The sequence below is a fragment of the Cupressus sempervirens genome, chromosome 9 (assembly GCF_028749045.1).
Source record: "Cupressus sempervirens isolate cs-2001-9-10 chromosome 9, ASM2874904v1, whole genome shotgun sequence".
NCBI lineage: Eukaryota > Viridiplantae > Streptophyta > Pinopsida > Cupressales > Cupressaceae > Cupressus > Cupressus sempervirens.
Genome location: NC_143126.1, coordinates 305,958,371 through 305,983,674, shown reverse-complemented (window position 1 = coordinate 305,983,674; position 25,304 = coordinate 305,958,371). Strand labels below are relative to the sequence as shown.

Genomic DNA, 25,304 nt, shown 5'->3' with positions numbered 1-25,304 from the left:
ATTCCAGTCATTTGAACTATCACAGGCTTAATTCACATGCTATATTCTAAGAGATAAAAAAGAATGAAGTTACTTGCAATCAGGCTTTTAAAAACCAGATTGCAAGTCATCATTCCTTGTTTAAAAACTTGCAATATTTAATAAAAAGACTAAAGGCCTCTTAAGTCATTTGTCAGGCTTTTTCAGAGCCATAACCAGTTGTTTTCAAAGGAACATTTGCACTTGCAATGGAAAAGACAAACCCTGACATTACATTTGTACTATTTGTTTTAAAGGGAAGGAAAGTTCATTTCATATGTAATCAGGCTCTTCATTCCGGATTATATGTCTTCCTTAAACAGAAATGCTTGCAAATGATGATTTAAACCCCAACAATGTTCATAGTAAATGTTTCTTAAGTGAAATGCAAGTGTTTCAAAACAATGTCTATGATGTAATCGGGCTTTTAAAGCCCGACTACATAATATTGGTTTGAACTTAAAACATTAAAAGAACTCATGCAATGCAACTTCAAAACCGTGATATCCTTTGTCTCATTGTTTTGGTTTGAAGATTCAAAATCGACTTGCAACACTGGTTGGAGCATAACATTGTATTGTTTGAGTGTATTGTTTTTTTAACAATACAAGTTCTTCCCAAATAGAAAATGATGCAAGATTATTTCAAGGCATGAGCTTCAAAAATAATATTCTTGCCTACTTGCAATCAGATTTAAAAATCCCATTTGCAAGTCCATTGTGCCAATAAAAATCTAAGTTCTTCCCCTACTTGCAGTTGGACTTTAAAACCCCAACTGCAAGTGTTTATCAAGCATAAATGAAGACTCTTTCTCGCTTGTGGTTGGGCATTAAAAACTCAGTTGTAAGCAATAAGCCTTTCTAAGTACACTTGCAATTTGATTTAAAAACCCCAATTACAAGTAAGAAAGACCTTCCCTTGTATATATATGCATTTGTACATCATTTTGACAACAAATGCTTAGTGCCATCCACCTGCAAAACTTAGAAAGAACCTTGAAATTCATCACTTCCCTCAGTTTAAACTCTGATTTTCATTCATTTTTCTCCAGTTTCCATTGCTTGAAAACCTTTCGCTCATATCATATGCACACACCCTTCCAGATCTGAAGGTCAATTTCTAAAAAGTGTCATATGGATTCGTTGGTGTCTCATGAAGATGCACTCACTCTACGGAATTTTCATATTGCAGCTTCCACAGGTTTAGAGCCACCCTTTCCAGTCAACAAGAGAGATGAAATATGAAATATGATAAGTACCAAATCTCTATTCCACCTTCACATGTGACCTCTTTTGTCTCATTTCTTCAAAAGGGTTGAAACATCTACAAAGAAAGAGATGGTTGTCCTCATTCAAAGCAGCATATACCTCGTCTCCATATTTCCAGTGGCTTCCTTGGAACTTGAATTTGTATTGGCATATGCACAAAACTCTGATTACAAATCTAGAAGCATCAGGGATAATGATTGGAACATTATTATTAGACTGGATCCAGAGATGATTGACAAAACCTTCAAAATTTCACCTAGTCCAATATGGATAGGTATACCAAAGGAAAAGGTTTTTAAGAGGTGGAATGACAAGTACGGGAATGCATCGAGTTCATGAATAAAATATTAAAAACAGGCTGGTGATTAAGAGAACCTATTTATCCAGATGGCCAAAGTTGTTCAAAATAGACTTCCATGAGGAGATGAATGATTTTATCACTACTCTCAGCTGGATTATGGGCCTAAGGGAGTCAAACGTGTTTAAGCCTTGGATGTACAAGTTCATTTCTCTGATTGTGAGGTCTAAACAAAAGATCTTTTGGGGTGAGATCAGTAGTGATGCTTTATGTGAGTAGCTGATATATGATCCTAACTCTCTTGTTTTCTGCATGAACTCATACTTGGTGTCCATTATGATTTCTTTGGGATTCTTTTCTGGTCCTTTAACCAAGGGTGACAGATTGTCGGTTCCAGTTTGGGAATATTATGGGTAGCTAACGTTGAGGCCTAGTAGGTTGCATTACAGAAGAGTGCAGGATGCCTTCTATGGACAATACATGTGCCTCTTTGACAAAACACTCTCAAAGAGGTGAGTATCCGATGCAGCTTGGAAGAAGGTAAATGAGTACGAATGCCTGTTTCTGGAGTTTTTGACTTTAACTTACACAAGGTTTGGTTGCTACAGAGTGAGCCTTACACACTCCTATGATATACCATGGATAGGATCATTCTCATGGAACTTGCAAGATAGCTCATGGCTGTCCAGGAATATCAATCAACTCAGCATAGACTTGGGGTTGACATCTCTTCACAGAATCCGCTCCAAATTGGAAGGTGTGCTTTGGTCGCCATTCTTAAAGCAAAGTGCATGGAGACCAAACTGCAAGAGAGATTACTCTCAAGAAGTTCAAGTCCAAGACACACTTTAACTACCGAGAGATGAATGATAAAATCAAGAGGAACTTTGCACACATTCATTGCCTTGAGGACATCTGGATCAACCTGCACACTAAGGATGATATAAGGAGGATGGGTTAAAGTAGGTTGGCTCTAAAGCAGACTACTGATTTCAATCTGGCCTAGATTCTAAAGGGTGTGGAGGATGATGATGACATTCTTGATCCTGAGTACTATGAGCAGCAAGTCGGGAAGGTTCACAGTGCACCTATTTTATGGTCACCCAACGAAAGCACATCTCTTTTTGACAAGTTCCACCCTATTTTAGCCAATAGCAAAGCATGGCTAAGGGTCATAAAAACTATCAAAATCAAAACTAGAAAAGATTTTAACACTGCTGGTCCAGTTTGGCACAGATTAGAGATGATAGGTAAGGGTAAGGATGGTGCTTCATCATCAGCAGTTGCAGGAATACCAAAGGTTCAGATCAAAGGGGGTTAAGGCCACAGTCAAACCACCAGAGGAGGTTGTCCTAGCGGAGAAGGAAGTAGCAATACAAGAAAGACTATAGGTTAAAGCCAATGAGGATGAGTTGCAAAAAGATGCTATTCCAAAGGTATCTTATGATAAAGATACAGAGGTGATTCCTGAATCAATGCCAACACATGATGAGGCTCCTATGTCTCCTTTTAACATTGATATAGATTTCAGTCTCTACAGTCTGTATTCCTCAAGTGAATACATCCATCATGCCTATTTCCTCAGTTGTTCCTACAACCATCCCTCAGGAGCAGAGTGATAATTTGGAGAACATCTTCGAAACATATTCTACATTCCTAAATTTATCAACTGTCCCCATGACTCCTCTTGATACTTCATTTGCACATTTTGATCAGTTCATGGATGAAGCTACTCAAAGCAATCAGGTGCAGGTAGCCCCTCAAACTAAGGAACCATTGTGACAACTGTTATGCAATCAGGATCAGCGTTTGTCATGGCTACCACCTCCACTTCCATTCAAAATGATTCCTTCAGCCCACCTCCTTGGCTCAATTTAATCACCCAAAAGAGGAAGAAGTAAGAAGCTCTTCCAGAGGGCTTTGACTTCAAGTAGCTCAAGAAGACAAAACCTCTAATTGGCAAAAGAGCAAAGATAGTTTCTAAAATATGGTTGATCAAAACAAAATAAAATATGTTGAGTTTGCAGAGCCTCTGGTAAACAAACTGCGGGATGAACTAAAAACTTCTGACTACATGTTCACAAGAGTAGAACTGGTAAACATATGAGGGTTGGATATTAGAAGGATGCACAAGATGTGGTGGAATTACTCAGAGTAATGATCAATTGTGGGCTAAGAAAAATCAGCTGAAGGAGGAGAATGCCTGCTTGCTTGAGGTTATCCAAAAGATGACCAATTCTCCGCAACAAATGAATACCGCCATTTCTTCTCTTCCAAAAGAATCAATCAGCATGCTGAAAGGATTGGGAAAAAGGCCAAGGTTGTGGATGATTGGGCCAATCAGATGGAGTCAAGGGACACAGGTAATCAGAGATGCTTTCTGGGTGTTCAAACATGCTAGAGATATTGTGGCCAATTTGGATGAAGTTATCACATCATTCAATCAAGACCTAAAAGTCTTAGATGAGGATTTGAGTGTCTAGAACAATATGTCAAATACTGATTTGGGCACGTTGTGTACATATAGGGTCATTCACTCCTGGTAAATGTTTCATGAGTATTAGGAGTTGATGACCAACAAGGGTTTATTAATCAAAGGGCTGGTTATAGATGTGCAGACAACCATTGGAACCTGTAAAGAGGAGGAGCATGTGATAAACGAAGGGTTTGAAGAGCTAACATGCAAGATAGTAACTATGAGTAATGAGCTGATTCCAGAAGATGATATAATAACAGAGCTCATAAAAGTAATCCACCTAAAGCTTGAGGCAGATGACTTCAATCTCGATTCCATATACAAATTTACAAGCTTCAAGATTTCATTGGATCAACTTCAGGCTAGACTTGAAGAGCATGGCAAAGCCATTTCTAGTTGTGCAAGTACAATCCTCAAAATGACTATCATAGCATTGCACAAAGTGCACCAAACCCTGGAGTTGGGAAGGAGTCTATTCATAGTTCAAGGTTTTCATTTATGGTCTCTAAAGAAGATCCTTGTGTCATAGACACACCCTTTTTTTCATGCTTTCTAGGTAGTCGTTATTCTGTTGACAGATTACATGGAATCAAAAAGCAAGTTGTAATTGTAGATGAAGTAGTTTCACATGTAAAGTCATTGCATATAATCAAATCACAGATCAAGTACATTAGGACTTGTAATTTTGAATAAGTCAAAGTTAGTTAGAGAAATAGTCAAAGTTGTTAGGAGTTTCCCCACCTTTTTCTCCCAACTCTTCACCTATATAAAGGACTGAGCTTCATTGTAAAAATGCATATTTTGTTTATGCAAGAAGACTATGCTGAAATTTCTTGTGGAGTAAAGACTAAGTTTTATTGTACAAAATTTCAAGGAGAATACTAAAGAACAAGTTTTCCCAATCTTTGTGTTGTGAGGGTTGTGAATGATTTATGTATTCTTATGTTGCATAGATTATTCGATTCTTTATTTATATAGCTACTTACTATAATAATCTTTTGAGCATTTGATTTCTGTCTTTTGGATACTATGCACTATAAAATAAGCAGGTTAATATAGTTTAGAGTGGCTTCATCCAAAATCACAAAAAAGTAGAACTACAAATAACCTCAAGCTGATGGTAAGAAAAAATATATATCATGATTCATATTCACTCCTTACCAAAATGAGTCAATGAGGACTCAAGAATTGATCCAGGTACACAAGCAAACTATTGTAGCATAAGAACTCTCTGTTGTCTATAAATTCTATTTTGTGGCCAACGGGTAGAATTGTATCCCAAAGGGCACGTGACGGTTGAGTCACCCCTTTGGGAAAGTATATGTACACTGTCCGGAAAGGACTTTGGGACATCATCATAATCATATTGTAAGCATTGGAGTGCATATTGCATATATGAATAAAGTATATGTTCTATGTTATATCTTACTATAGTATATGTGATAAGTATCATTTTACCCTGTACAGTAAACATTTGGCGCCATTGCCAGTCAAACCTGGAACGAAGGAAGTGCTATGAAGATTAATGCCGAATCTGCTTAACAAGGATAGGAATAAGATAAAAGATAAGGATGAAATACGCATAGCACAGGAAGTTTTACTTTTAGCACAACAACGAAGCATAGATAGAAGCTTCAGCAGCTTACCAACGGGCACCAAGGGAGTGAAGAAGCACAAACAGAGGGAGTGCATTCACCCAACAAATCGAGGAGTGCCGAGGAATTGCTAGAAAAGACTTGACAACGATTGAATTTGGTGGAAGAGACAAGAGAGGAGTTCCTTAACCTGTATATGCTGAGGGTAGAGAATCCAAATGGAAGGGAAGTAACTCGCACGACTTGAAGTGCCGAAGGAGCACGAGTGTGGAGTGAACTCTTCGTACCTGATACACCCGACAAACGGATACAGTAGAGAAATGAACAACTTCTCTTAAGGAAGATCTTTTCTCATCGGGTAACACAGTTGTCCAAAGCAACGTGATTATGCAAAACAACACGGGTGCTCAGAACAACGCGGGTACTAAGAACAGTGTAAGTACACAACAAGTACCACAGAATCAGAAGAAAGTAGCAATGCCAGGACCAAAGGAAAAATTGTCGAAGTTCAATGGTAATGGGACGGCAGATCCGATCAGACACTACAAGACATGCGAAATAATATGAATGACGAATGGTGTGACAACCAAGATGACTGGGCCTGACAGTTTTCGACAACCCTACGAGGTGTAGTGATTGATTGGTTTGTGGATGTTGATCCTCAGAAATTAACCACATGGTCGAATGTTAAGAAAGAATTCATAGCAAAGTTCTGATTACTAAGGGATGATAATGAAATTGTAGCAGAAATATACAAGTACGAAGTAGGGAAAGAATGAAGCAATATGCAAGAAGGCTGAAAGAATTGGTGAGGAAGATGTAGAGCCCACCGGCTGACGGATTAAAGAAACGATGGTTTGTTGAAGGGTTACAACCGACACTAAAAAAGAAAATGAAGATTGTACCTCCAGCATCGTACACAGAGGCGATGGATCTAGAGAGTGAACAGAAAACGAGCAAAAAGAAGAAGCACAAATCGTCGGACTCAGACGATTCATCTTCCAAAAGTAGCAACAATGACAAAGAATCAAGTAAGAAAGTTCGAGCATTGTAGAAAGATAGGTTACGGATGATGAAGGAATTTAAAAATCTCAAAAAGAATCTTGACTCGGTGAAAGGGAAATTGTGGTGTATGGACTGTAAGGAGGGCCACACAAAGGGCTCCTGCCCAAAAAACCAATTTTGCGATATCTGCCAGATTGTGGGACATTCCACAAAGGAATGCCCTTTCAATATGAAGATGACGGGACATCAGCAAGTATTACTGATGCAGAAAGTGTCCACTACAGGAGCAGGAACAAACACAACCAATAACGCAACCTCAGGAGGTTACTAGAACAATAACTGACGTAGACGAGGTGGTAATAATAATAACAATGGAGGTTGAAGTCGGATACAGTACAACTCAAGTGGATGGCCGATGATATAGTGTCGTGCGTGCAACCTCTGGGCGCACTTTGCCAGAGACTGTACCACGAAGGAAATGTCATAGCTGTTATGTAGATGGTGTAGTCCGGGAGACCACGAGGATTCGAAATGCCCAAAGCAAGGGGTGAACCTATTAAGAATCGAAACATGTGATGAGGAGATACTGGCCATCACTTGTGAACAAGCAAAGAAGGTAGTATACCCAAATACAGAGGAAGAAAAGAAGAGGTTGCAGCAAGCACGAACAGAGTTGGAAAAACAAATGGAAACGGAAAAGCTACAAACAAAAGACACTGCCAACATCTCGAAGAGGAATGTGACAAAACAAAACATGATAAGGCAGGTAATGCAAATAGAAGTTCCTATAAAATTAAATGACCTTCTTACAATGCCTTAGTTGCGGACGGTGATACTGAACATAACACCACTCCCGAAAGCAATAGAAGAGACAAGAAAGGATGGCAGCGAAGCAACTGCAACAAATCCAATGCTACTGGCACTCACTACGGGGAGACATCCGGCAGTAGTAGAGATGGGTATCTTGGGAACAGTACTCATGGACACAATCGTCGACGGAGGGTCAGGAGTAAATGTACTACCGGAGGATATATGGAGAAAGTTGGGACAACCTACGTTGTGGCCACCTATATTTCAATTACTCACTGCAGATCAGGACAGGATTAAGCCTATAGGAACCCTGATGGCACAATCTGTAACCATCGGAATGTAACCATTCTTATTAGATTTCGTCGTTATTCCATTAAAAAGAAAAGGGTATGACGCCATCCTCGGACGAGGCTGGCTGGTGCAAGCAAAGGTGAAACATGATTGGAAGCAGAATACCCTGTCCATGGAAGGCGGAGGTCGGAGATTTATAATCGAACTGGACACACAAATGGTAGGTGAGGAGGCAACATCGTTAGTTTCCGAAGGTGAAAGCGAAGGTGACGACAAGGGAAGGAAGAGAATGGAACCTGACAAAGGAGTATTGAGATTAGAAGGAGGCTCAAATGATGACAACCTAGACTTGGTGAACGACTTACTCCATTGGCAGATGGAGGATTACGAGCTCTTTTCGAGCTATAACATGTTGGGAGTGGAAGAGGGAAAAGAAGGGAATGAGTTTCCAAAGGAGTATAGCAAAGTGGAGGGAGAAGCACATGTAGATGATATGTCAACGCATACATTTAGTGATGACAAACCTATAAAGTATGAAGAGCCTCCTATAAAAACAATGAACTTAGAAGATGAAGCCCAATCCGAAAAATATCTTTGTGGGAGATGAATGGAATCCAGTACTGAAGGCAGCAGCGTTTAAAATATTTATGGAGTACAAAGATGCGCCAGGATTGGGCCACTATGAGAGATCCAAGTATGGAGAGCCGAGTAGAGGTTTTGACTCACAAGATAGTCAAGATACATAGGGATGCATATTACACCCTTCGGAGGAGCCAAGCAAACCAGGTAGCAGTGGAGAGGACTCAAAAGGAGTCAGCTACCAGGCTAGCCACGGAGAGGGCAACCTAGGAATCCGAGAGGGCAGCATTGTTAGCCCGACAGAGTCAGCTACAAAATGTGGTAGTAGAGAAGGAACAATTAGCAGCAAAGATGGAGCGGGTGGCAGATGAGAGAGAGAGAGTTGGGATAGACTATTGGGATGATGCAGTTAGCTTTGGAGCTTTAGATGGAGGCTGAAGCAGAATTGAAAGTACGGAAGGAACAATTGGATAAGCTACGAGTAGAGCTGAACGAACTTAGGGCACAAACGGCTACTACACCAAGGACACATCCCTCTTCTTAGTGTTTAAATATTGATGTAATTAATTGTTTTGGTTGTAATTTGAGTTTTGTTGTAAAGGTTGTTTCTATTTTGTTGTCCGAAGACGACTTTACTTTTTGGGGGGGATGATGTTGTTGGTAAATTATATATTGTAGCCAACGGTTAGAATTGTATCTGAAAGGGCGCGTGATGGTTGAGTCACCCCTTCAGGAAAGTATATGTATACCGTCCGAAAGGGACTTTAGGACATCATCATAATCATATTGTACGCATTGGAGTGCATATTACGTATATGAATAAAGTATCCGTTATGTGTTATATCTTACTATACTATATGCGATAAGTATCCTTTTACCCTATACGATAAACATTCTCAGCACTAACAAGTGAATAAATATTAAAATTTAAAACATTGTAACCAAGTCATAAGGTTTGAACTCAATTTCAAGTTCCATAACTAAAAAATTTGATGAAGTTCATAAAGCACAAAGAATTTGGAAAATAAATTGACAAAAATTCACCTTATATTAAAAAAATTTAAATATAATGAATATGTCCAGTAGATTATATAGTTTTACATTGCAAAATGGATTTGAAATCATTATAAAAGATGACACATTTATTAGATATAAACTATCCCAAGCATGTGGAATCACAATTGCAAAGATGTTTTTTTGTCAAACACAAAAAAGAGGTGCATTTCAAATGGTCAGATTTGGACAGGGGATGAATCCAAGATTGTGGACAAGAACCAACCTGCATACTTGATCCTTGGTGGGGCAAAGATTCAGCACAAGATCCAAGGCAGTTCATTGACAAAGAGACCACAATTTAAGGCCAAAAATAGTAAAAGTTCAAAATTTTCATTAAACAATCATTCTTCAGTCAGTGAGTTGTGTAGTATGTACCATTTATTTTCTTATTTTCTGTACCTTGGCATTTAGTAGTTTAGAATAGACTCACTGATTTACAAGTTATATACTCTAGCTTAACTATGCTTGTGTAGGTGATTCATTATATTAACCTAGATCACACTTTAAGGAAAGTCTAGCTTCTTTCACATTAATATTTAAATAGATTTAAAAAATTTAAATATAATTTAATTATATTAATTTTGAAATATAAAATATATTTAGTAAATGATATTAAATATCAATTTTTTCTTAACATAGACAGATATACAAATAATATTAAAATTTAACTGTTATTAAAATTCAATATTATTAAAAAAATTCATTAAATAAATGAAAACAAAACCTAAAAATAAAAATAAAACAAAAACTCCTTTCAACATTTGAGATCTCTCCTCTCATTTGTGTGTTTTTCATGGGGGACTTCAACTAAATATGGCTTTTTATGATAAGCACTTCCTTGAGATTTAAGATGGTATCATTGTCTGCCCTTCGTACGCTTCTCAACACTAGCAACACTCCCCGAGATTCCTCTAGGGTCTTTTAGAGCTGGTTCCTAGTATCTTTGTGTCAAGACTAATCATTTATTGGAGAGAGGTGATAGGATTGGCCAACTTTGTACTCTTAGCGAGGTGGAGTATGTGGAGTCGGCGGAGCACTTTATCTTCCATTGTCCTATCTATTACAAGATCAGAAGCAGGTTCTATTGTCTCTTCAAAGAGTCTCACTTAATTTTGTCCTTCTTCAAGCAAATGGATCAGCAATGTGTGGCTCTTTACCTTCAGGAGGCTGTGTGCTTGTGGGATCACTCTTTCCAACGCCCCATGCGCCCTTTATTGAGATCAGCTCATTACCTCTTTCTTCTCGGAGATGGTTCGCGGCACCAAAGGGCACTTGGACTCGCCTTTTCAGCCTAGATTTGTGAGACCATGGAGATCCTATTTACAAAGACAAAGATTCAGATCCACTCCCTCTTCCAATTTGAGACACCTCTAGAGGTAGGAACACAGTCGGCATTGCCCCACTACCACTACCACATCTACAGAGTACTTGTTTTGAGGTTTTTCTTGATCTCATCAACATCTTAGCTGTATTTGGCACGGTGAGAATATTGTCTCCCTCTTCTAATTTGAGACACCTCCAGAGGCAGCAAGACAATTGACATCGCCCACTACCACTACCACATCTATAGAGTACCCCCCTCTTTGGAGGTTTTTCTTGGTCTTAGCAACATCTTAGTTGTGTTTGGCATGGTAGGAATATCGTCTTGCCCTTTGCACACCACCCCTCACCACCCCCTAGTTGTAAGGGTTTCTCCTTGTTCCTCCCCTTTCTCTCTTCTTGTTAAGTTTTGGTCACCATTTGATGGTCCTACTATTGGCTCTTCTTTGGTTGTTCCCCCAGTCCCTTTCACCCATTTTTGGCCACCCATTGGACATTATTAATTTTTATCTTTATCTTTATCTAATTGTGTATTCTCAACCCACCAAAACATTAGATCCTCAACAAAGAAAATGCTAAAGAACTTTTATGGTTTATAGTTTGCACCCAACCAAGGTGAAGAATCTCCAGACATTAAGTTGTGCAACCTGATCAAGAATTCTCGAACTAGGCAAATCCATGAGTTTTGCATGTCCACTAAAGGATTTTCCTTAAAATAATTACACAAGTGGAATGCCTGATGACCATGACAGTCCAATATGATTCAACATTTCTGGAGAACTAGAATATATTGATGAAGATCACTAAGCCTGAAATATATTTTTGCCCATTACTAGGGTGCATTTTGCTGGAAAAAAGTTAAACACCTGAATTAAAAACACATTATAAAGATATTTTTATATAAAAAGTTCAAAACAAATTGTAAGCCCTTGTTTGTACAAATTTATCAAAGAATAGAGATGAAATTAAAGTTTCCTTTTTTAAGTTTGCCAAATTTCGAAATTTCTAAATAAAATCCAACAAACTTTGTGACATGGATAGCAAATAAAATGGACTGGTATTTAATTAACTAACTATTACCATCAATCATTTTATATAACTGTTGTATTTTATAAAATGGAGCAAAGAGGCAGGAATGTTGGCACTAGGGTTTCCCCTAGCAATGGCGAATCCGAATCCGATGAAGACTGCGATGGTGTTCTGTTTGGTTTGTCTTTCCCTTTTTGGATGGTGCCTTTGGTTCCTAGCTTTTTCATGCCTTCTTGTTTAGCCAGCGTTGTTGTCTGTGCAAGGCTTTTTATTGGTTCCTTTTGTGCAAGTTGGTGTCTTACTGGCCATTTTTGTTCCTTGTGATTGGCCTTCTATCACTGTTGGGGTTGTTTTTCCGTTCTTGCCCATGGATTTTTATTGGGTTTCCTAAAGCTTGCTCGTACACTCTTGTTGTTGTGTTGAGTGGAAACAAGTATAGTGTTTCTCAGGGAGGTGACAAAGCCACTTATGGTGTTTATTCTAAGGCGGATGGTCTCGCTATTGATGGGGGTTTCTTTGCCCATTCCAGGTTTCCCTTTTCTGGATCCTTGTAGTAAGAAGTTTGTGGTGCTATTTGGGTTTTTTGGAACCCCTTTTGTGGGTGTTGACACTTCCTCTATGCCTTTCTTTTCTCATGTGATGTTGAGTGCCTTTTATGCCAGCCCATTTTTGGTGCTCTGCTACTTTTTCCTTTGATGGATGGAGCGGGAGTTGGGATTTCGCTATTGGTATGGGGAAGGGCATTGCTTTTGATTCTGAGTTTTGTGGCAGGGTGGAAGAGATTGAAGCCATTATTGTTGTGGTTCTTCTCTTCTTTACCCCTAGTGTGTGGTCTTTCATGATGAGTGATTGGCCCTTGGCTTTAGGTGCTATCTTTCATGTGGCCTTTCTTGGCTTGCAAAGGAGTGTTTTCTTTGTTTTTCTCTCAACTCCAAGTGACTGTGGTTATTCGGCCTATGGAGGATGTGTTCTAGTCTAAGAGGAGTGTTCTAGTTTAGAGCTGTGGTCCATGTTCAGTGATTGGTTTTGGTTTTCTTTCTGGAGGAGGTTTTCTGCATATCCAAGGCTTTGTTGATCCAGGTTACAAGGTTGTGGTACTGCTTTTGCTGGCCCATCCTATTTGATTTTGTTTGAGGCATTTCATGGGACTTTTATCTTGTTTGGACCTGCCTCTTTCGGCAGTTGTTGTTCTTGTTGAGGGTCTTCTTTTCTGTGATTGGTGTTCGTAACCTGTTTTGAATGTTTCTCAGATTTCAGAAATGGGATGGTATCGTTACTTCCTTGGTTTTCCTGCAAGACACTCCTATTGAGCTGGAGTTTATTGTGGTTAAGATGTGTCCTGTGAAGAGGCTCGATTTTTGCCCTTCTTACTACTCGTTTCTTCCTTCGATGACCCTATTAAGGTGGGGGCTTCTTCTATTTAGGTGGAGACATCTTCTATAGAGGTGGAAATGGGCAATACTAGTAAGGTGGGTACTTGTGGTGAGGAGGATATTGCAATATTTTCCTTTTTGGTTATGGAGCCATTCTAAAAACCATGAGAGTGATTGGGGAAACCTATCAAAGCCCTCTGATGTTGCTCCTCCTCTTGGTCCTAGTTGCTTGGGAGGAGGTCATTCATCGTACTCTAAAGGTTGTTTGAACCTTCTTGAAACACAATGACCCAAAGGTTATGTCATGATTCTAATTTAATGGGACTTAAGGTTATGGGAGCCTCGTAAAAACCCATGATTCAGGTTATGGGTGCATTTCAACACCCTTGGTCTACGTATTTATGGGCGCTCTTGTTTAATGGCTTTGTCCTTTTGTGTTATAATGACCCTGATTAGGTTCTAACTCAACTATATAATATCCATTGCCAAAACTTGTTGTACTTTGCAGAACTGAATCTCAAGGAATATTGTCAAACAATTTGCATTATATGTTTGTGGTTGCTGCTCCAGATTTCAATCTGATTGTTCTAGCTTGAAATCATAGCAAATAATCTTTGAAATGATTGCAAGAATGTCAACTCAAATATTTATAATGCAGTTTCAATTTATTTTGTGTTTCAAATGCAAACATAAGACCAACACATGAGAAATGGATACCTACAACTCGTAGACATTAATGCAAACATTTGGCATGCAACATGGATACAAGAAATTCATCAAACACTTGACATGCAATTTCATCACAACTTATTAATGACCAATTATAAAACTGATACACATGAATTCCCAAAATGAAAGGAACTTGTTAATCTCAGTCCAAATAGCCGACTTGCAGCAGAGACATACATGTGGCTGGACTGATTAGTAACTTTCAAATTTTAAATTAAAAACCCTTGCAGAATACCCAACACTGCTAGCACATTATTCTCACTCTCAGTCAGACTGATATACTAGAAGCTGTTGCCTAGGAAAAGAGTCTAGAATAGCAGCAGATGTGTGCCCAGATTTGAAGACTGAACCATGCCTTGAATTAATAATATCGTCCGCCAAATTGCAGAAAATAAGAACACCTAGCAGCAGCAAATATAAAGGGCATTCAAACCAATAACCCAAATCACTTAATTTCTTGAGCACCGCAATATCTTCCCAACCACAGTTGAACAGTAATGGAACATGCAAATAAATTCTCTTCTCAGCCACAATAGATACAGTAAACAAGTAATGGCAATTTTTATATACTTCAGCAGCAAACTTGCAAAGACACCACTTAGAAATCAGACCCTTATACCCCAGCAAGGGCATGAAAAATCAGACCTTCAGGAATGTCACAAAGACAAGCAAATAAGATAATCAAATAATCGGATATTTTTTCCTTCACAATGAGCTCATATTTATAATTCCTTGTTCACAAAAGTTTCCCAAAAGAACTCAACTTCATAAATTGTGAAAGTTTCCCAATAAAACTCGGCTCTTGAAACTTTCCAATGCAACTCTTTTAGTAACATTTAATACTTGGCTTAGGCATATAATTAATAAAATAAATGGCCCCTTCCAATGATGACTCAGCCCTCAACTTAAGTGAAATTATAAAGTTAAATTATAACTTTATAATAAGCCATTTAATGATTTAATAATAATTTGACGAATAAAAAAATAATGACTCCCAAAATACTCATCATTTAAATATGTCATCCAAAATAGGGGTCACACCTATTATTTCTCCATGTGACCAAATGCACTTTCCAAAAATAGAAAGGGTTCATTTCAATCAAAACCTGACTTACCACAAATAGTAAGTACACATAACTAAGCCCAAATGAAGTCCAATCCAAGCCAAACGAAGACCAACCTATAGCTTACTGAATTGTGGAGAAGACAAGACCCTCCCAAGCCAACCCACTACCTCAAAAGACCCTCTATCCACAATAATCAACCTACGAGGATCACAATAATAGGCTAATCTCTCAAACTCTGATGCTGGAAAATTTGGAGACATTACAGTCCTCCCTCCCTAAGATTGCTTGTCCCCAAGCAATCTCAGAATGAAATGAACATCATAGTCTACTCGGATCCCAAGGGTAGAACAGTGTACTATCCCTGAAGTGTACAAGCAACTCTTGTAGCATCAACACCCAAATAACTGATATCAATAACATAATCATTTGGAAATTGATTGTAGGTGTTGATGGTGATAACAACCCATTGGAACTCAATCCAACTAAAATACCAACTCTGTCCACAACTGAGTCCCTATCAAACTGACACTCACACCCATTTGCACTGTGGAGATGATAACAACCATAAATATCTAAATCACTATCACCAACTCCAACGTCGTATAAATTGTCTTGGGCATGTGGATACTACAAGTGGTCTAAATTGCAGCTACCAATCCCATCTGCAAAAGATGGTGCTAACCCATCCCACAATGGATGGAATGATATTGGAGCCAACCCACACCAACGTGAAATTAAATCCTCTATCTGTGGGTCAAAAGAAAAATGATGAGCACTCCTCACAGTGTAATGCCGCTAAAAACTCTAATCTTTTTCAAGAGTTCATCAATATCAAATTGGGAATCAAGAGACAACTCTAATCTTTGACTCCAAACTGCTGGGCGAGCAGGATACTAGGCAACTGTCTCAGCAAACACGACCAAAAGAACCCTATGGGAAAGCATCGTAGACAAAGTCTCTACAATCTTTTCTAGCAACCTCTGAATAGCACGAGAGCCTTTGTCATGTCCCCTAATTATGGTAATATAGGTGAATTATTTTAAATAAATAAATATATTAAATTATTAGAGTGAATGACAATATATAAAAATATTATAAATTTATGATGAATAAATATAATTATAAAAATATATATTTAATAATATAATATATTATTAAAGAATAAAATAATATATTAATAATGTAATACTAATAAAATGATAAGGTCAAATTATTATGAATAAATGAAATAGTAATAATAATATAATATCAATAAAGTTATAGTAAAATCATTATCATATAATATGATATTACATTATAATTGTAATATTTAATAGAGAAATAAATTGTATATATGATTCACATATATAACAATATTTTAATATTAAAGTATTAATATATAATAAAACTAATTTGAATAGACACATCCCTTCTCACAATGAAATATATAAATGACTACAAATACAAAGGAGAAAATCATCAATTGTTTAGAAAATAAAGTGGAATATATTCAGAGATTGGGATATACGGAAAATATGGGAAATGGGGTAAGGAAGAAGATAAGAATTAGGTTTGTAAGCAACTTAAAAGAGAGATATTGAACAAATGTTCCAACAGGGGACATTACAGTGGTATCAAAGCAAGTCTTCCGAAGCTTTATCAGAAATAAATTTACCAAAATAAGAAAATGTGAACCAATCCTTAAGCGGTACTACTCCTGGATAGAGATCCATTACCAAAAGGATCTTCAAAAAAAAATTACAGAAACAAAGGTGTGGAAGACTGAATTTAATCGAAAAGTTGGGAATTCCTAAGTGGTTGAGAGTGGAAGAGAAGCATTGGAATGTTTGAATCAATGCAACATTTAAGTTTGGAGCCTTTAAAACATGGAAGCATCACGATTGTTTTCATCCATGGTCGTTGAGCCTATCTCAATATCGTAACTCGGACATTTCAATGTATATATAAGTCAAATTCTTCGTATGCGATTGCTGAATACAGACATTTAATATTCAGAAATAGTGTTCAAAGCTTGGAAGATGGACATCTGATCACAGGTTTCGGCTCTTCACCGTGGACATCAAACAAGGAATATAGATAAATGATAAGAAAAACATATATTAATGAACAATAAATAGGGATTTAGAATGTTGAATCACCAAGGAATAATTTTGGATTTTCACTTCATATTTGGCTCTGGACTGTTGAAGAACTCATAAAACAATGAACCTTTACTCATTCATGGGAATCTCATTGCATAAGCCTTATGAATAAACCAGTAGATTATGAATTATCAATCATTTTATTACAAATAAGGTATTAATCAATTGATGCACCTTACAACCTAATGGTACCCATTTCAACCATAACTATCGATAACTAATGCTAATGACAAACAGCATAACTAATGACTTTCAGCAACAAAATAACATAGTAGTTAATAGTTGGAACATTAAGGAAACCATGATGAAAGTGTTGCAGATCATCCAAAGCATGACATTACATATTCACTAGCGGCCCATAATGAGACTAAGGAAAAACAAACAAACCGAGATAATGGACGAGAAGGAAAATTCAAACACCCCAAAAAAAGAGTGACACATGAAACATTTTGATTAAGGTTTTGGAAGAGAAAGATGAAACATGGATGGAACATAAGGAGAATACTATATTGAAACTAGAAAGCTTCGGTCAAAGTGATCACTCCTTGCAGATTCATATGGCAATATAAATTATTACATGCAACATCCTGATAATTACGAAAAATTGATTGATACATTAATCAAAGACAACAAATCTATGATAGAATGGTCATATATAACATTATCGGTCATAAAGTTTAGTAGTGAGAAAATGTGAGTAGATGGAATATTAGAATAGATAATCACGAGAAGATGTTAAATCCAAACCATTATGTATGATCTTTGAACCATCAAAGTTGACTGGAAGGAATAATGATAGTTCTGTTACAAGATTCAAGAAGAGTTGGCAGATTAACGGATTTCCGGATGATTCATTGATTAACAGAGGAACAAATGTGTTCCTTATAAAGAATTACAAGGACGTTGTTTATAAAAGAAACAACGTAGACTGAAGACGGAATTAGAAACAAAACTAGAGACAGGATAGGAAACATTCCTATCTGGACTGAAGAAAAAAGAGACGGGATAGGAAATATTCCTATCTAGACTGAAAGACGGACTACAGACAAGTAGTTGACTATTATAGAAAGTATAAGATATTATCTTAATACCCTCCCTCAATGGTCAACGTACGGATGTTGGAACATTTTGGGATAACTGAGACCCTCCTTGGATCTACAGGATGTTGAAACCAAGAAGCTTTGCCAGAAGAGTGCTATGACTCAAAATAGATTACAAAGCTTCGTTTTTGTGAGAAAAACGGTAAAATCCAGAATCTCACGCAACCTTGCATATTACAGACAACTTGAAATGATTTTTGAGGAGAAAATCAACAAACCCAGAATCTCATGCAACCTTGCGTATTACAGACAACTTGAAATGATTTTTGAGGAGCAAATCAACAAACCCATAATCTCACGCAACCTTGCGTATTACAGACAACTTGAAATGATTTTTGAGGAGAAAATCAACAAACCCAGAATCTCACGCAACCTTGCGTATTACAGACAACTTGAAATGATTTTTGAGAAGAAAATCAACAAACCCAGAATCTCACGCAACCTTGCGTATTACAGACAACTTGAAATGATTTTTGAGGAGAAAATCAACAAACCCAGAATCTCACGCAACCTTGCGTATTACAGACGACTTGAAATGATTTTTGAGGAGAAAATCAACAAACCCAGAATCTCACGCAACCTTGCGTATTACAGACAACTTGAAATGATTTTTGAGGAGAAAATCAACAAACCCAGAATCTCACGCAACCTTGTGTATTACAGACAACTTGAAATGATTTTTGAGGAGAAAATCAACAAACCCAGAATCTCACACAACCTTGCGTATTACAGACAACTTGAAATGATTTTTGAGGAGAAAATCAACAAACCCAGAATCTCACGCAACCTTGCGTATTACAGACAACTTGAAATGATTTTTGAGGAGAAAATCAACAAACCCATGAAAAACAGAAACAAATTCAGAAGGCAAAAAATGCAGCTTCGCCTTGATCAGGACCCAGAGAAGTCGGACGCTGCGTAACACCCAGAACAAGTTGAGCGGTGTTGCGATATTTGAAGATTGCGATGATGCGCTGCTTCCAGGTTCCATAATTGCGACCATTGAATTTGGAATTATGTTCGAGCAGAATATTTGTCAGAGATGCCATGGCACGTTTTCCAATGAAAAACTGTGAAAATCTGTGAAGGCACGTTCTTCGAGGCAAAAATACGAAAGACCCAGAAGAATTAGAGAATGACCTAGAAGAGAGCTCAAAAAACCCAGAAGGAATCTGCTGTCGTTTTCTGGGTCCACTGGCTCGAAAATTGAGGCACAAAAATCGAAGCACCCAGAAAAAACGGATGACAACCCAGTTGAGTTCTCAAAAAACCCACCAAGAATTTGCAAACAAAATATTTTTTCGACCCCAAAAATTAGGGTTTCGAAAAAAAACGGCCCTAGCTGAAAAAAGCTTGAAAAAACTTCAGATTTTTTGATAAAAAATGGTCGAATCTGCTTCCCAGAGCACGATGACAGACTAAGATGGGACTAAAAATGGACGTGATTTTGAGAGATGATTTGTAGACAAACCCAAATTTGGGATTTGCAAACAAACCTGAATTCGAGATTTTTCCTATAGACCGAAAACCCTAGGCGGATTTCTAAGAACGAGCACCAAAAAAATTTCGAAAAATTATGCACTGATAATTTCAAAAGAAATTATAAGTTTTCGAAATAATGTACTAGCTCTGATACCATGTTACAAAATTCAAGAAGAGTTGGCAGATTAACGGATTTCCAGATGATTCATTGATTAACAGAGGAACAAATGTGTTCCTTATAAAGAATTACAAGGACGTTGTTTATAAAAGAAACAACGTAGACTAAAGACGGAATTAGAAACAAAACTAGAGACAGGATAGGAAACATTCCTATCTGGACTGAAGAAAAAAGAGACGGGATAGGAAACATTCCTATCTAGACTGAAAGACGGACTACAGACAAGTAGTTGACTATTATAGAAAGTATAAGATATTATCTTAATAAGTTCGTCCATATGCTAGAAGCGTACACAGGCTTGGTACAAACGTACTCTCTATTGGGTGTATTGTCCACAAGACAGAGAGGACAAATAAAATGATTCTTAATTAAAGAAGCAGAAAATGCATAAGATAAAATGTAAGAAGGCCATTACCATCTTACAATAGCATAATACATGACCGTATGTAAAAGAGCCTGGACATCAGTTAGACTAGATGAATATAAAAAAAAGATAACAAAGAAGGGGAATATTCATAAGGCAACCTAAAGAACGGCTTTATAAAACTAGGATGTACATGGATTTCGATTGGAATTTGGAATTTAATGATTATCTAAGATTAAATAAAGATAAAGATGTGTAAGGAAGAAAGATATTGAGGGGGAATCACATAAATTATTAGAGGATTGTTAAGAGAAATAATAAGTATATTCTAAATTTCAAGTTGGAAATTAGAAGCACATTAAAAAATAAAGAAATAAGAAGTGATAATGTGGGATATCCGAGATATATGAGGAACATAATAGGTATTCTTCATAAGAGAGATAAGGGGAAAGAAATGAATTATAAGTTGATGAAAAATATCTCGTGGTGATATAAAGTTTTACAATATTATACAGTTCATGTATATGATCCTATGCGAAAAGATAGAAGTCAGTTTATTGGAAAGGCCACATGAATACCTATTATAATGGAATAAAATCATGGGTGTCATTAATAAAGCAAACAATTTAAAACATGGATTCTTCCCTATCTAACACCTCCACAAGCATACATGTGGAATGAAGTTGTAATTTCCATGAGGGCTCCCCCACAGCTGGTTTGTGGCCACGTGCTAAAGTGGACCCACCATGAAAGATTACATAAAGGATAATAAAATGTAGCAATGACAAGTTGAGGTAATACTCAGGTAAGTACTATTTGTTTATTTATTATCATGAATATGTTATTTAAATGAATTCTAGACTATTAAATGTATTTCGTAATGATAAGAAGTAGTAATATAATAAAAGAATATTATTTCTTTAATGATTAAAGATCAAAACAAAATAATTCAAGATAAATTGGAAATGCATGTTAATTAGGAAAGGATTAGGTAGGTAAGAGGGTAGGGCTGATCCCTAAGGCAAGACAAGGATGTATTCCACTCTTGGGTTTAGGCTTATCAAGCTATGGGACCCCACTACAATACTTGAGTACTCTAGTAAGGCAATCATTAAGAAGTAATGATTCTAAAATGATCCCAAGATTATGTTAATCAGTAAGAAACTAGGTGGGTAAGAGGGTAGGGTTGAGTCCTAAGGAAAGAGGGTTATATACCAACCCTTGGGTTTAGGTTTATCGAGCTATGGGACCCCAACACGATGTTTCGAGGACTGTGGTATGGTATAGCATCTAAGCATGGTGAGAGATGGAAGGTATCCATTTGAAAGGCGAGGACCAAGGTCTTGTCAAGCCTTTAATGTGATTTCCTTATCCAATCCTTGGGTGACCTATTCTATACATATAATGTAATCGATAGGATATGAATATAGACATATATGAAGAATTATTTTAATTAAATAATGCAATAATTGAATCTTTGGAAAAATAGGACAATATTATAAGCCCTTACAAGTAGGAATATTATAGTGGAGCTATTTTTCCTAATTAAAACTATTAGCTTCTTTTGAAAGTATATTCATGTGTACTAACTTGTATTCCTTGGTACAGGTATATGAATGTGTGTTAATGACTTTGTGGCTGCAGGTTCACAACCAAGGAATTGCATAACATGTGTATTGTGTGTCTTCATCATGTATGCTTCGTGTCTTCATGCATTAATGTGTCTTCTTTGTGTATGCTTCATGTCTGCAAGTACTCATATATTTACTTCATGCGTTACGACATTAACTACATGCATACCTTATGTATTCTTTCATCCTAGTGTATAACTTGTATATTGACTTCACAAGAAAGGTTTAATGTAAACGGTCATTGCTTGAGGACAAGCAATTTGAGGAAGGGTGGACTGTCATGTCCCATAATTATGGTCATATAGGTGAATTATTTTAAATAAATAAATATATTAAATTATTAGAGTAAATGACTTTATATAAAAATATTATAATTTTATGATGAATAAATATAATTTTAAAAATATATATTTAATAATATAATAATATATTACTAATGCAATACTAATAAAATGATAAAGTCAAATTATTATTAATAAATGAAATAGTAATAATAATATAATATCAATAACGTTATAGTAAAATCATTATCATACAACATGATATTACACTATAATTGTAATATTTAGTAGAGAAATAAATTGTATATGATATGATTCACATATATAACAATATTTTAATATTAAAGTATTAATATATAATAAAACTAATTTGAATACACATCCCATCTCACAATGAAATATATAAATGACTACAAATACAAAGGAGAAAATCATCAATTGTTTAGGAAATAAAGTGGAATATATTCAGAGATTGGGATATACGAAAAATATGGGAAATGGGGTAAGGAAGAAGATAAGAATTAGGTTTGTAAGAAACTTAAAAGAGAGATATTGAACAAATGTTCCAACGAGGGACACTACAGCCTTGGATGAGAGTACCCTCGAACATTGTATGAATCCTCCCACACATCCAAGCTCTCCGAAAGATACTCCATATAAGCCTTTGTCCAATAGATATTATATGTGGAAGCATCAACCTACTCCCCTGTGATGCATAACTGATCCCTCTGAAAATATGACACTGCCAACTATCCAATGCTACTGGATGTATAACATGAAGAAATAGATTCGCTTCAAGCATAAGGAAGCAAATCATCATGAGAGCTTGTCTCCAATAATACTCTTACCTCTTTTGTACCTATTACACCCATATCTTGGACGGATGTGTCAACCACATCATCATGCCCTTCATCCCCAAATGCGGAAGCAAACTCACCACCAACCACAATGTACAACTGATCAGGGTTTGAGCCCGGTATCAACTGTACCTTCTCTAACTCCACAAAACCCTCATCAAACTATGACTATGACTCCTGAAGAGCCAACTGACTATAGTGAAGAGAGTCCATAGTCACCTCAAGCTCCTAGGTGAGCTTAGTCGCCTCGTCTTTCCCTAACAATGTCTCATAATAGGTGCTACCCACTCCATAAGGTAATCCCTGTCAACAACTAACTGTGAGTAATTATGCTTCAAGATCCTAAACCTCTCAAAGCAGATGAACCTCTACTAGGGAAAGACTACTATCATCGTGCTCCTCTAACGTTGGAGCACCCCAACCCAATGCAACTAGCATCTGACAGATAGCATCATAATGCTCCAAAGCTGAAGTGATGTCACTATCACTCACCTTCAACTGACTAGTCACATGATGCCTCTGTAATCCTTGACTCCTCTGCAAGCACACTAACTCACTATCTGCATTGTGATAGGAAACTGAATCAGTACTGCTCACCAAATATGTCGTATTGTCCTTGCACACCTCTGGAACTGAGATACAACTAGTCAATACGTTAATCAACACTTCCTTTGGAGAAGTGGAAGTCCTCGGTGTATTGAACTCCTCACATGACTCTGCTTCCCCCTCAACAAAATGTCCCTATAAATCTTGATCCTGGGACCCATCCAAAACCACCTCGAGGTCATCACCCAATAATGGCAAGGGATATCATGCCTAATGCAACTCATAGCATCATCAAATGGATCATTTGTTGTGTCCATACTATCTACATCCACATCTCCTAATAAAGTCTCAACAACCGACACATGACTCAATGCCATGTAAATCAATAATGCTAGAGCATGAACCAACACCCACTGACTCCACTATAACACCCAGATCACCAACATCGTAGTTGGGTGACTCCATACATGCATCGGTACTATCTGAGCAAGAAACTGCCTCCTGTACTGGAGAAACACTACAACAACTGACATATAAATCTCCAAAAACAATCCCCTCCTTGAGAGAGCCTGAACTATCAGTGGTAACAATTGTATCAACTATCTTTTCACTAACTGCAGCAGCAACTCTAGGAGCCTCAACCTGCTAAAGCTCGGTGTCACTATCCTCTGCTTCCACTGACACAACCACCTGTCCCTGTGAAATAAGTCCATCATCAACACTACGGATAAGACTAGCCGGTGTTGTACTAAATATAGGTCCATCTGCATCATGGACACCTGTTGGGGAAAACTCAAGCCTCCTTCCCACCAACCTTCTAAAGGAAAAAACCATATACCTCACTTCCCTCTCAACCATCTCTGGATTAGACAAGCTCTCTGCCATCCTCTATTGATGAAGCTATAATCTCTCTCAAGGAATTTAATTTCCTACTATCTTCCTCACTACTCTACCAACTCCTAGAGCTATTAGGCCTCCTGTATCTTTCAATAGCTGAAAAAAACTAGAGTGCTGGTCACTCCCAAAACAATGGAAGATCTAAAATAAAAAATATTTTCCTACCCCACAGGATGGCTAGGAAACCGCTCTAATACCACTTTATGACCCTGATTAGGTTCTAACTCAACTACCGTAATATCCCTTGCCAAAACTTGCAGTACTTTGCAAAACTGAACCTCAAAGAATATTGTCAAACAATTTTCATTAAATTTTTGTAGTTGCTGCTCCAGATTTCAATCTGATACTTCTTCCTTAAAATGATAGCAAATAAACTTTGGAATGATTGCAAGAATGTCAACTCAAATATCTCTAATGCACATGCAATTTATTTTGGGTTTTAAATGCAAACCTAAGACCAACACATGAGAAATGAATACCTACAACTCGTAGACATTAATGCAAACATTTGGCATGCAACATGGATACAAGCAATTCATGAAACACTTGACATGCAATTGCATCACAACTTATTAATGACCAATTACAATATCGATAAACACGGATTACCAAAATGAAAGGAACCTCTTAATCTCAGTCCAACTATCCGACTTGCAGCAGAGACATACATATGCCTGGACTGATTCGTAACTTTCAGATTTTAAATTAAATACCCTTCCAAAATACCCCACGCTGCTAGTAGATTATTCTCACTCTCACTCAAACTGAGATAATAGAACTTGTTGCCTAGGAAAAGAGTCTAGAATAGCAGCAGATGTGCGCCCAGATTTTAAGACTGAACCATGCTTTGAATCAATAATATTGTCCACCAATTTGCAGAAAATCAGTATGCCTAGCAACAGAAAATATAAAA

General features: G+C 37.1%; 1 protein-coding gene across 3 annotated transcripts in view; it reads right to left on the bottom strand.

Moving 5' to 3' along the window:
* The window catches only part of LOC149538618 (uncharacterized), a 262,043-nt gene that overhangs the window by 83,188 nt on the left and 153,551 nt on the right, over window positions 1–25,304 (bottom strand). The window lies entirely within an intron of this gene.